Consider the following 14609-nt stretch of genomic DNA (forward strand, 5'->3'; position numbering starts at 1 on the left):
ACTTCAGAAACTGGGGGGATCCGAGTGGTTGCCTCCAAAAGTTTCTTTGAAGGAGAATTCATTTCACTATCTTAATTAAAGATGACAAATTGAAAGATGAATTAATAAATTAATTCATTTCGCTATATTAATTAAAGATGACAAATTAGTATCTGTCTAATTCTAATCAGCTAGCAGGCTCACCAGAATGAAGCAGGGTATTTTCATTCCATCAAGCTATGTTGAATATAGAATCAGGAAGAAGAGAAATACAATGACTCAGGTGCTCCTCGTGGCATTGACTCTCATCATCCAGTGGTTCTCAGAGGGCAGGTGGGCTGGGCTGGGGCCCACAGGGGCTTTCCTCCTGTGTCTGAAACCTGGTGGGGATGACCTGGCATCTCCAACATGGTGGTCTCAAGAGTAATTGGAATTTTACATGGCAACTGGCTTTTCTCAGCACCAGCTCCCGAATAGCAGTCCTCCAGAGTGAACCAGGCAGAACCCACCTGCCCTTTTAGACCTGGCCTCAGAAGTCACAAACCTTCATTTTTGTCCTTCTCTTGTCAGTTGAAGCTGTCATAAGTTTGTTCACATTCGAGAGGAAGGAACAGACATCTGGCCTCTCAAGGGGAGGATTGTCAAAGAATTCAGAAGATCTTCATAGAGACAGCACTCCAAGGGAACCAGATGGAAGCCTCGGGCCTTTTATGACCTTGCTCTGGGACCCACATGGCCTTACTTGGTCCACAGCTTGCTGGCTGAAGCCGTCAGGAGCCCACCCAAGCAGGTATAGTGGGAAGTGCATCCATGAATTTTGAGGCTGTATTTAAAAAGCACAGAAAACTCTGGAATGAGCATCCTAGTTCTCTGATGGGGGACTCTAAGAAAACTTTCTCAATTAATATTAATTACATGTCAATAAAACTGTCAAATGAAGTAACTAGGGATTCTTGGATAATAGTTAAAACTTCATCTGGAGCTTGGCTACAATACCAAAGGTAAAAATATTTACTGAAATAGTTTTCCACATGGTCTATTTAAAAATAAAAATTATTAAATGTAATAATTAGAAATAAGGAGACAATTTTCTTTTTTTTTTTTTTTTTGAGACAGAGTCTCACTCTGTTGCCCAGGCTAGAGTGAGTGCCGTGGCATCAGCCTAGCTCACAGCAACCTCAAACTCCTGAGCTCAAGCGATCCTCCTGCCTCAGCCTCCCGAGTAGCTGGGACTACAGGCATGTACCACCATGCCCGGCTAATTTTTTCTATATATATTTTTAGCTGTCCATATAATTTCTTTCTATTTTTAGTAGAGATGGGGTCTCACTCTTGCTCAGGCTGGTCTCGAACTCCTGAGCTCAAATGATCCGCCCACCTCGGCCTCCCAGAGTGCTAGGATTACAGGCGTGAGCCACCGCGCCCGGCCAGGAGACAATTTTCAAAACTGAGAGCTGAACTGGTGGAACACAAGAAACTGTAGAATTAAATGATGTTACTAGAATAAAGAGTCTATAACATACACATATGCAAGACAATAAGCAAAACCAACAGATTTCCTGAATATAGGAAACATTTTATTTGAAAATTAAAAAATATTATCCTATGAAGATAATTTAAATTATGAAAAATAACACTAAAATTAAAATAATAAAAGAAATTTGAAAAAAACCAAAACTTTATTAAAGTCACAAAATAAATTCTAAATGAAAGAGAAAATTCGTGTTACTATCTAGTATGACTAAAGATTGTAAATAATTTAATCCACAAAAAAGGAACACACATAATATGTAAGGTAATTCACAGCAAATTCTGTTTTAAAAATCCATATGCTTATTACAAAAAACAGAACGAAAAGTAAAAGTAATAATTTTAACATGTCATGCAATATAGAACACATATTAGCAACAGATTATCACTGGCAAAGAAAAGGGCCAATTAAGACAATTGTTCAAAGGGAAAATCTGGAAACAAGTCATTTTATATCAGTTTTATAAGTGTCTAGAAAATCTTATATGTAATTAAGATCAATCTTAAAGATGTTAAGTCATAAAAACTAGATTATGAATAAAATGGCATTAAAATATGAGAAAAATTATTAGAAAATTTAAAATAATAAAAATATACCTAAATCTATATGTCTCCTGTAGAGTGGTAAAAATAATATATGGAATTTAAACAAAACCAAAGACAGATCTCTAGATAATGCAAGAATATTCATCCTTGGGTTATGCAGACCATTAGTAAGCATGACTCCAATCAGACTCTATAAATACTTGTGAAAGATGTGAATATATGTAAAGACAATTACAGTAGCAACAAAGTGATCAAAAACTGAAAAAGAAATCCAGTGAAAACATTTTAAACAAAAAATTTAGATTATCAAAGTAATATTTAGTAGTCATATAATTTAGTTTGATAAAAATCCAAAAAAAAAAAAAAATGGCTAGCCAACTTGTCTGAGTCCTGTGAGACAGAATACTCACACACAAGTCACACGAAGGAGGTTTATTACTTACAGATAGACAATAGAAGGCTAGGATTCATCTCAGCCAGTCCCCTAAGGGTCAGGGAAACTGCCCAAGGTAAACGGAGTTTCATCTGCACGTGTTAGCACTGCAGCTGAGGGACACCAGAGAGCAGCCCACGCTGGGTTCTGTGCCCCAGGGTAATGTGATTCACTGGGCTAAAGCATTGAAGGACATCCTGTTTCTAGGGGGACTGGAACAGAGCCTGAGATGTTCCAGCCAGCTCCCTCTTATCTCAAGATGCTGCATTCCCAGCACACTCTACAGTCATTCTTGAGAACTGCGTCAGTCCAAGACCACCCACAGAACTGTTCTGCAGAATGAGATGACAAAGAATTAAAGACCTTTAAAGAACTGGCAAGGCCTTAACAATATGGAAGAGGAGAATAATAATGATAATGGCAACAAATAAAATTTATTGGCCCTGCTTTAAATATTTTTAACTTATGTAACTTACAAACCAAGTTATTTTATATATTACTTTTATCTACTAATTTCTTTTCTTTTTTTTTTTTTTTTGAGACAGAGTCTTGCTTTGTTGTCCAGGCTAGAGCGGGTGCCATGGTGTCAGCCTAGCTCACAGCAAACTCCTGGGCTCAAGCGATCCTCCCGCCTCAGCCTCCCGGGTAGCTGGGACTACAGGCACGAGCTACCACGTCTGGCTAATTTTTTGTTTCTATTTTTAGTTGACTGGCTAATTTTTTTTTCTATTTTTAGTAGAGATGGGGTCTCGCTCTTGCTCAGGCTGGTCTTGAACTCCTGACCTCAAGCAATCCTTCCACCTTGGCCTCCCAGACTGCTAGGATTACAGGCGTGAACCACCGTGCCCAGCCTTTTAGTTTCTATAATGTATAAACTAAGAGGTGAATAATATATATATTTTTATATAGAAATGAGCAAACTGTGAAAGATGATGAAAGCACCTTGACTAATAAGTGGCAAAGCCAGGATTTGAACACAGGCAATCTTTTTCCAAAAATAAATTTGACAATTTAGAGGAAACAAGTTTCATGAAAAATGTGACTCACCAAAACTGATACAGAAGATACTGAGTATCTGAGTAGTCCCAGTTCTATTAAAGAAATGGAATCTGCAATTAAAAATCTACAAATAGGGACAATGATCTCTCTTTAGGTTTGTTATGGAAGGAAAACTGGCATTATTTTGCAATATTACACATGCAGGATTTTCACATTCTTTAGGGAAGAGATCTCTAGCAAGAGCCTTAAAGAAATGAAAGCACTTTGACAATTTCACTTTTAGAAATGTATTCTAAGGAAATTGCCAAGGACATGTACAAAGATTCAGTTACAAGAGAGACTGTTTTAAAACTGTTATAAAAGCAAAAATCTGAAAGAACATAAAATGTGAAAAATGGGAAAGTTTACATAAATTATTATACATCTATAAAATGGAATCCCATTCAACCTTTAAAATAATTTTGTAATTTAAATATTTGACATAAAACATATATTAATGTAATATTAAATTATAGAACAGCACTTGGTATCTGATTTGGATAAAAAGTATTATTAAATATATACCCTATATAGGCATACTATATATATATAATAACCAGAGAAAATTCCTGGCAGGGCCTTTAGTAACTCTGCATTACCAAGATTATGATTAGGGCTATGAGGGTTCTTTTATTTATTTGGTTATCTGTATTTTTCTAGTTTTTCTATAATGAATATGGAATTTGATTATGGCAAATACAAGAGAATTTGTTAATTGAACCATTTCAAAAGGCAAGAGAATTTACTTTTAATTGAAACCAAACCCATAATGAGATGATACTACACCAAAAAAGGAAAGGACTGGCAGTACTTGGTGTTGACTGTGAACAACAATTGGAACAATTGGAACTGTTGCATTGCTGTGGAAGTATAAGTGTGGAAGTGTAAATGGGCCAAAAAAAAAAAATTAGAAAACTGTTTAGGAGTACCCACTAAAGGTATTATGTATGTACCCATCACCCAGCAATTCTCCTCCTGGGAATATAATGAACAAAATGAGTACATATGCCCATCAAAGACATGTACAAGAACGTTTACAGCAGCATAAGCCAAAACAAACCTAACCTAGAAACAATCCCAAATCCATCAACAATAGAATAAATAGATTGTGGTATGTTCATACAATGGAATATTACACAGCAACAAGAAAGAATGAACTAATACTGCTTCATGCAACATGGATGAATCACAAAGATATAAAGTTTAACAAAAGAGGCCAGAAAAGAAAGAATATATGCTGTATGATTTCATCCATTTGAAGTTCTAGAACAGCAAAATTACTTTATGGTGATGAAAGTCAGACAAATGGTTGCTTCTGGGATGTGTTGAACAGAAAAGGGCAAAAGGGAGCCTTCTGGGTACTGGAAATGTGCTATATGTTGATCTGGGTATAATAGGTGCATGAAAAAGCCGTAAGACTAGTGCACTCTACTTTATGTAAGTTATACATCAAGAAAAAAGTAGATGATTTTTAATAAAGCACTGATCTGATAAGGGTCTTGGAGCCAGAATATATGAAGAACTATTTTAACACAATAAATAAATAACTCAAAAATGGGCAAAGGATTCAATTACCTATTTCTTCAAAGATATAAAAATGTCCAATAGGCACTTGAAAAGATATTCAACATCATTAGCCAGCAGGGAAATGTAAATCAGAACCATGATGAGATACCACTGTATACCCCTAAGGTAGCTATAATTAAAAAGACAGATAATAACAAATGTTGACAAGGATGTAGAGAGATTGGAACCCTGACACATTGCTGGTGAGAATGTAAAAAGGTGAAGCAACTTTGATAAATGGTTTGGCAGTTTCCCAAGGTTAAATGCAGAGCTACCATATGACTCGGCAATTCTACTCCTGTGTACATACCTGAGAACTGAAAACATACGTTCACAGAAAGACCTGTACACAAATGTTTGTATTGTGAATATTTAAACTTCATATTTTCCTGCTGCCTCAACATCCCCTCAAACAGGCTGTGAGCACCCCACCCAGGTGGCCAGGTGACTGGTGTGACAAGGCTCTCTGCCCTAAACTGTGGCTCTTCTCCCCAACCCCAGCCTAGAGACTCCACCCTAGTTCCAGGCAACCCACCTAAACTGAAAGAAGATGCTCGGGTGACCCATAGGGCCTGGGTCTCCTGGTAAAACCACTAGCACCAAAGAAACCCCACAAGGTGGCAGTATCAGCACAGTCTCATTGAACAGCAACCGTGGCGCAAGCTCCTGTTTGGAGTGTCCCTGTTGTTGGTGTAGACGTGGCTTGGACTCCTCTGCCTTGGAGTGTCCCTGTTGTTGGTGTAGATGCTGGACCAGCCCCAGTCCTGCCAGCCAGAACTGCAGGGTGGGCCCTGAGGAGCAGTAAACAGCCACCGTGTGGCCTGAAGCAGGGAACTGCTGGCCTCCAGACTGTTACTCAAGATTACTCAAAGGAGGGGTAATTTTTCCCACCATTTCTCCCTTCTGTAGTCCTATCTGGCCAGTCTTAAAGGTTTCCACCAATGAGGGGTGCTTAACTATTGATCACTGAGACCTCCTGCATTTTCATGTTTCTATTTTGAATGATTTTTCTTCTGCCTGGAAAACTACATTTAGTATTTATTTTAATGCAGGTCCACTGTTAAAAAATTCCACTTTGGTTCATGTGAATATGTCTTTATTTCATCTTCATTTTTGAAGGATTTTTTGGAAAAAGAGGTTTATTAATTTGCCAACATCCCCTTTGAAGGATTTTTTGATGGGTAAAAAAATACTAAGTTGGCATTTCTTTTCTTTCAGCACTTTAACAATATCATTCCATTGCCTTCTGACTTCCATTTTTTTCCTTGTGAAATCATATTGTTGTTTCTTTGAAGCTAATCTTTTTTTTCTTTGGCTGTTTGCAAGGTGATCTCATTGCTTTAGTTTTTAGCTGCTTGTCCATAACCTGACTTGTTGGGGTTTTATTTGATTTGTTGCTTACTATAATTGATATGCAGTCTTTCATCACTTTGGAGAAATTTCCAGCCATTACCTCATCAAATGTTGCTTTATGAGGGCAGGGGTTTTTAGACATTCAGGTTTGGATGTTCTCTTCAGAGCCCTCTTGTTCTGAAGATGAGGCTAGCCCTGCTTGTGGGGCCCACCTCAGAGACCTTCAACTTTTCCAATTTCACCACCATCATCTCTTTCACACACTGCCATTAGTCTCAAAGACACAAGACCCCTCGTCTTCTTAAGCCAAGATTCCATTCACCATTGATGATGCCAACCCTTCTTGTCTTGTGTTCTAAACTACCAGCCTCCACTTTGTCTATTGTGCTGATCCCTCTCTTCATGGGCAAGTCTTTCTGTAGAATATCATCTTTCTGTGTATTTTACTCCTTTTCTTCCATTCTCATTGCTACATCTCTTTCCTTAATGTATCCTCCCTGTTTTATTTCTCTTCAGAATGCTTATCGCATTATATATTTATTCATTGTTCATCTACCCTCACCAAACTTTCAACTGCATGGAAGCAAGGGTGATATTTTGTCACTCCTGTGTCCCAGTGCCTTACACAATGCCTGGCACATAGTACACATTCTGTCAATGTCTGCTAAATGAATGAACAAATATGAGTAAATTCTGTCTCTCACCCACACTGAAAGGAAGAAGCTCTGCTCCTCCTAGAGGTTCCTGACGAGGTATGTCTCAGTCTGGGTGGAATGGTTGTGGAGGGAAAGCAGTGGCCAATAGAGTAGGAGGAGAAGGGAGGGTGATTAGTGAGGAAGCAAGACTCCAGTGTTTGGGGCCACGTGGCTGATGGAGGAAGAGTTTCCATAGTAGGCTGGAACTAAAGGTGGCTGAGTTCCCCAGGCCAGGGACAGTTTGCTTCCTACTCCCTCTCTCTCTGCCCCATGTTTCCTCTTCAGTCTGCTTTGGGCCCCAGGCCTTGCTCCTTATTCTCTCTCTCCCCACCTTTCTTCTTGTTCTCCAGCTTAGGCCCACCTCATCCTTTGCTGCCTCTATAGCATATAGTCCAAAATGCAGAACTGAATGCTCATCTCTTATTAAATGAAACCTTGAGTCTCATGTTCTGAACTGAAAGGCAAGCCCATGTTTTCTTCTCTCTCAAAAAAAAAAAAAAAAAAAAAAAATGTTTCAGAGCATTAGGAATGGCCGGTGGTTTCATTGTTAGTTTCTGGTCATGGACAGAAACAAGCAGTGGTTTCATCTCCCTGGAAGGCACTCCCTAACTCCCTGGTCTGACTGTGGTGCCTCTCTCGGTGCTCCCACCACATGTGCTCATGCCTTTTTTGTGGCCTTGACATCCTGACTTGTCCTCACTGATGTACCCAACACCTCGCTTGTGGGACTATGACTCCTTTAGGGCATCCACAGAGCCTGGCACAGAGCTCCACATACACCAGACCCTTCACAAGGGTTTGCTGAATGAATACATCAGTGAATGTACAAGTGTATGTGCTCAATTTTCCAGCACACTCTTCCTATCATGTGAACCAAATGTACATGCTCACATCTCACAATTCACCTGTTTTTGTTCTTCATTTGTACACGCACCCAAGTTGCAGTCATGAGATGAAATCACTGCCCAGTGTCATTATCTACAGATCATTACTGTCCTCAGAGCTGGTTTCTGAAAGAGCCTGGAATTCACTACCCTCCTCAACCCACGTACATCCCCTTCACTATTTCTATTATCAGTGAGTTATGTACTCTATAATAGCTAGAACACACTCCACTTATGGTTGAGTGATCTCATTCCCATGAGTGTACTAGAAATGAAGATGTTCAGAGTTAGGATGATTGTGAATAACTGGGGCTATCTATAACATGATCTTAAAAGATTTGCTCACATGCATTTATGTGTCCTGTTAATTGCGGAAGACTTCCTGTCTGTCCTCTATTTGGGGTGTTCTCACCCTGGCAGTGGTGAGGCAATAGAAGGTTCATTGAGGGATCAAGTGGTCATACGGCAGTCCCTGTCCAGTTGACACCAAGGTCAAAAAGAATGAACTCATGGCCTCCCATGTCCATCTGGCTTATTTATTGGACCACGAAAACATCCAGCAAATAGACTAGAGCAGGGACAACACCAGGGTGGAAGTTCTTAAGCAAGGAGGTTCGTTTTCACATTTATCCCAAGCCCAGAAGACTCTCTCCCATTGTTTCCTCCATCTGCTCTAAATAAATCCACCCCCAAGGACTTCCCTTTGACCTGGGCTGCCCTCTGTAGACCCCATTAGGACCCTTCAATTATCTTGTCATAACATGGAAAAATTATTATAGAGTGAATTTGGTGCTTTGGGAATAACCCTAATGCCAGTATGGTCATTTTATCCTACAGACATTTGGTCAGAATCGGCTGGGTGCAGTGGCTCACACCTGTAATTCTAGCACTCTGGGAGGCCGAGGTGGGAGGATCGCTTGAGCTCAGGAGTTCGAGACCAGCCTGAGCAAGAGTGAGACCCTGTCTCTACTAAAAATAGGAAAAATTATCCAGGCAACTAAAAACAGAAACAAAAAATTAGCCAGGCATGGTGGTGAGCACCTGTAGCCCCAGCTACTCAGGAGGCTGAGGCAGGAGGACCGCTTGAGCCCAGGAGTTTGAGGTTGCTGTGAACTAGGCTGATGCCACAGCACTCTAGCCTGGGCAACTGAGCTCCTCTGCTTGGAGGGCCCCTGTTGTTGGTGTAGACATGGCCTGTCTCAAAAGAAAGAAAGAACCTTAATGTGTGCCAGACACTGGGGATATAGCAGTGAACAAGTAAAAATCCCTGTTGTCCTGGAGCTTTTACCTAGTAAGAGTGATACAGGCAATAAAAACATAATGAATAATTGATTATTTAGTGTGCTTGAAGTTGATATGTGTTAGGAGTAAAATAGAAAAGTAGAATAGGATAAAGGAATCCAGAATTGGGGGATCTGCAATTCTAAATAGATGCCCCTTGACCTTGAACCTGCTGGTGCTCTGTGCATGCTGCTCCTGCAGAGAAACTGAGAGAATATGAGGCATGATGGGGTGTGATCCCAAGTACCTTTCCACAGACTTCATATGAAGACAATCCACTTAAAGAGAATTCACAACTGAGATTCAAATTCTGGTTCCTACAAATCAGCTCATGCGCAAACACCTACCTGAGGTAAGCCTAGGCATAACTTAAGAGGCAAAAGACAGGACATATCAGAAACTCCAAGAAAGCCCCGGGGTTCATACCTGATTTGAGATGGGTGGGGGACTGGGGCAGGAGGCAGCATAGCTCAATTGCAAGTGAAAACAGAAAAGGAACTGCCAGAGTTCGCTCTTGCTTCTCCCCTGCCTTTTCCTTGAAATAGTGTCTGTCCCCAAATCTGCAGTGACCCAACCTCTGGTCCAAGTATCCTGAGTGAAATCAAGGCAGCGTAGTAGCTAAGAGACAGATGGGAACAACTTTACCTCAAGCACATGTTTCACCACTCTGCCTCCCCAAAGTCCAGGGCTGATGAACCACATTCCAGGTTATCTTGTGGGAAGAGGAGTCATCAACTGGCTTTCTGGTGCTTGGAACTCCCAACCCTAGGATCCATCCCTCAACCCCTGAACTAATGGGGTTTATGCCATATGTATGCATAACACCTGATAAGGGAGCCGATGGCCCCAAGGGAAATGCGCTTCACTGGCCAAGGCATTAAGCGATTTTCTGACCATAACGATTTCAAAAGAAAAATAACACATGGCATTACAGATTCCATCAGAAGCAAATATATTAGAACAGATGGACCAAAATTTAAAATTAGTATTAAATAACTTAAGAGATAAGGCACAGCACTGGAAATAAGACATGAGAATAAGAAAACATAAAACAGATCCAAATAGAAATATTAGATACCCAGCCTGAGCAAGAGCGAGACCCTGTCTCTACTAAAAATAGAAAGAAATTATCTGGCCAACTAAAATATATCTAGAAAAAGATTAGCCGGGCATGGTGGCACATGCCTGTAGTCCCAGCTACTCGGGAGGCTGAGGCAGTAGGATCGCTTAAGCCCAGGAGTTTGAGGTTGCTGTGAGCTAGGCTGACGCCACGGCACTCACTCTAGCCAGGGCAACAAAGCGACACTGTCTCAAAAAAAAAAAAAGAAAAAGATTAGATACATAAAATAATTGTTGGATAAAAATTCAACAGAGGAAATAAATAGCAAAATGGATTCAGCTATGGAGCAAATTAGCAAACTGGAAGAGCAGACTGAGAAAACACACAAAAGGAAGAGATAAAGGAAAAGGAATTAGAAAACAAAAGAAATGCTAAGAGATATGAACAATAGAAATTAAATAAGAAAAAGAAAGAAATAAACATGCTAACATCCAAACAACAAGCCTAAAAAAGAGAAAGATTTCAAATGGAAAGGACAAAATATTAAGAGATAAACTTCACAGAATGTAAAACAGATTAAAGAGGCCAGGCGTGGTGGCTCGCGCCTGTAATCCTAGCATTCTGGGAAGCCAAGGCGGGAGGATTACTCAAGATCAGGAGTTCGTGACCAGCCTGAGCAAGACCAAGACCTTGTCTCTACTAAAAATAGAAAGGAATTAGCTGGACAACTAAAAGTATATATAGAAAATATTAGCCAGGCATGGTGGTGCATGCCTGTAGTCTCAGCTACTTGGGAGGCTGAGGCACAATTGCTTGAGCCCAGGAGTTTGAGGTTGCTGTGAACTAGGCTGACACCATGGTACTCTAGCCTGGGCAACAGAATGAGACTCTGTCTCAAAAAAAATAAATAAATAAATAAAAATAAAAACCCACAGATTAAAGATACCAGATCAAAAGGCCCACAGACAGCATCTTATGAAGTTAAATATACACTTACCAAACCACCAGCTATTCCACTCTTAGGTTTTTACCCAAGATAAATGAAAACTTGCATATACAAAAAACCTTGTAAAAGAATGTCCATAGCAACTATATTCATAATAGCCAAGAACTGGAAACAACATAATGTCCATCAACAGGTGAATAGAATAAGTAATTGTAACTCACCTACCCAAGGAAATGCTACTCAGCAAAAAAGCAAACCACTGGTATATGCTACATGGATGAGCCTCAAAAATATACTGTTGAGCAAAAGAATCCAGATACAAAAGACAGTTTATGAATAGAATACTGTATGGTTCTATTTATATAAACACTTAAAAAATAATTCTAATATATAGTGTCAGACAGCAGATAAGTGGTTTCCCAGAACTTGGAGTGGTGGAAGTGTTCTCTATTTTTATTATAGTGGTGGTTACAAGGCTGTAGATATTTTTCAAAATTCACCAAACTGTGGCCTTAAAAGAAAAGTTATCATGATGCATACCGGTGATGTTTAAAGCACGGTGAGATCACCAAGGAAATGGAAGAAGATAAGAAATAGGCACTGACATTAAGAAGAGAGGTAAGGAGGAAACAGCAAAAGGGGCCTGAAGTAAAGGCCAGAGGAGCAGCAGGAAAACAGAGAGGTGCCCTGAAAGCCAAGGGAAGAACCCGTTTCAAGGAAGTGACCCAGTGGCTAAAAAGCTGCTGATAAAGTCAAGCAAGAAAACTGAGAATTGAACACTGGATTTAGCAATGTGGTCATGTGGCAGTGAGATGGGTTTGAAGCGGGCTCAAGAAAAAATGGAAAAAAACAAAAACCAAAAAACAGCAGAGCCAGCAAGAACAGACAACTCTTGAGAAATTTTGCTAAAGTGACGCAGAGAAATGATGCACAAGCCAAAACGGGATGCAGTATCGAGTTGTTTTGTCTTAGAAATATGTTTGCATGTTGATAGGAATCATCTAGTACATAGAGAAAAACTAATGATAAAGGAGATGGGAGAGACTCAGTGGAGTGATGTCCTGGAGTAGTGGAGAGGCTTTGGGCTCTGGCACATGGGCCCAGCCAGCTCACATAAAGGTACTTATACTGCCGAAGGGGATAGAGGAGGTTGAGGGGTGTTATGGAATGCGTCTGCGGATTGCTTCTATTTTCTCAGGGAAATAGGAAGCAAAATCATCTGCTGGGACTTGGCATGAGGGAAGGTTCAGTCAGGGGATTGTTAGAATCTAGGCATTAGTCAATTAGCTCAGGAAAGGATAATTAAAATGCATTGGTGGAGGGTTTTGTCACTGGTAGGATGGTCCTAGGGATCGTAACGGGAGTGACTGGCTGTGGGAAGGTGCTGAGCAAAACTATCAGCATAGAGGAAATCAAAGAACAGTAAGATTGGGACATTGGAATCAGGAAGTATTATCATGGCGATGGTCTCAGATGCAGTGAAGCAGCTGAAATCTTTTGAGATAGGCAGATGAGCAACCCATTGGTAGATGACTGCAGTTAGAAACAGTGGGTGATCACCAGGTGACCCCAAGAGCTGGAGCTGAGTTTTAGAGAAAAGGGACAGGGAACAGTCTGAAAGTAGAGAAGAGAGGGAGAAAAAGCAGTCAGCCTTGGAAAGGAGACAATGTACATCAAGGAGCCACAGCAAGAGTGAAGAAGGACTTCTGATAGCTGAATGGGAACAAGCCCAGTGAGTTTCAGAGATGAGGAGGAGTGAAAGACGGGGGTCCAAAAGGGAATGAACTAAGCCATACACATGTTAGAATGAGGGAAACATTGGGGACCTGAGCATCCTGGCCATATAAGAACATTGAAATCAGTCTTGATAGTTTAGTGTCATATAAGGCTGTATGTGATAGGTGGTAGGGTAGGAAGAACCAGAAGTCTGAGACTTTTTTGTGACTCATGGATGTGGGCTGGGCCATAGGAGGCCGTCTTAGAAATATTTCTTTTAAAGATAATAAGCTTGTTAATAAGGCTAAAAAAATAAGTTACCAGGATGCTTGTGGAATATTACATATGATTTATGAAATCCTTTGGAATCCCTAAATCAGAGAATTTGGACTCACTTTTGGTATTAGAATACAATATCCATATCATATTGGCAATACGATTCTGGATACATCATGCTGCTGTCTCTTAACAGAGATAATATTGCTAACTCTATTCTATCCTAGGTTCTTTGCACATACCACATAAGACATCCGTCAATAACCTTAATTTGCTCCCACAACAACATTCAACCACCAATGGCATCAGTCCCTGAAAGGTAAGGAATCAAACAGGAGTGAGAGGGTGAACACAGCCTTCCCACGACACCGGTAAACCATCATTTCTCAACCACTAGGGAGTCATGGACCCCTTGAGAATTGGAATAACCTTATGTACCCCAGATTTCTATTCAACACTCTTGAAGCCTATCTAGGAAGGATCCTTGGCCCCTAGAGCGAGCCCCACTCCAGGGAAAATACAGGAAATATTTATGAATTGGACAGAAGCTATCTGAGTTCTCTGATCCATCTTACCCTTTTTCTCCTGTGAATACTCAGAGACTTCCTCACTCTAGGTGGATTGGCTAGCTCCCTTCTCTTCTCCTCTGCCCTATCAAGCAATCTTTTCATCTGGGGAAAATAAGGAAAAATTAAACAATGAATTTAAGGGAGACCTTGAGAAATGGTGCTCCAACATGCAGTTGTGTCTGTGTAAAAGAACAAACACCCCTGCCCTCTGCTTTATCAGGGGCATTCTAAACCCATAAGGGGGCTTGCGTAGACCTCCACTGAGTCCTCCTCCATGGCCTATAATCCTCAGGGTTGTGGGCAGTGAAATGCTGGGGAATTCAGGTCCCAGAAAATGCAGTGATTCTAAATGTCCAATCCAGACTTCTTCATATTCCAAAAGGATCTTAACTCTTGTGTTACCAGAAGTCTTTTAGGACAGAGGGACCAGGTAACTTAATTTCTCATTGTTTAGGATTTTCTTTTTATTATCAAATCCCTACTACAAAAACACTGAACAGAAGGAAAAATTAAGGACAAAAATCATTGGGGAGGCAGCATAACATATTGGTTAAAAACATAGAACTCTGGAGCTAAACAATCTTAGCTCCACTCCTCACTAACTGAGGTCCTTGATCAGATTCCTCAACACCTCTGCTTCAGTTTCTCCATTATTAAACTGGGATAGTAATGTGTCTACCTCATAGAGTTAAGGGGCCTGAACAAGCTAATACTTGAAAAGCATTCAAAACAAAGCC

Source organism: Eulemur rufifrons, chromosome 24 (assembly GCF_041146395.1).
Source record: "Eulemur rufifrons isolate Redbay chromosome 24, OSU_ERuf_1, whole genome shotgun sequence".
In the NCBI taxonomy this organism is placed as follows: Eukaryota; Metazoa; Chordata; class Mammalia; order Primates; family Lemuridae; genus Eulemur; species Eulemur rufifrons.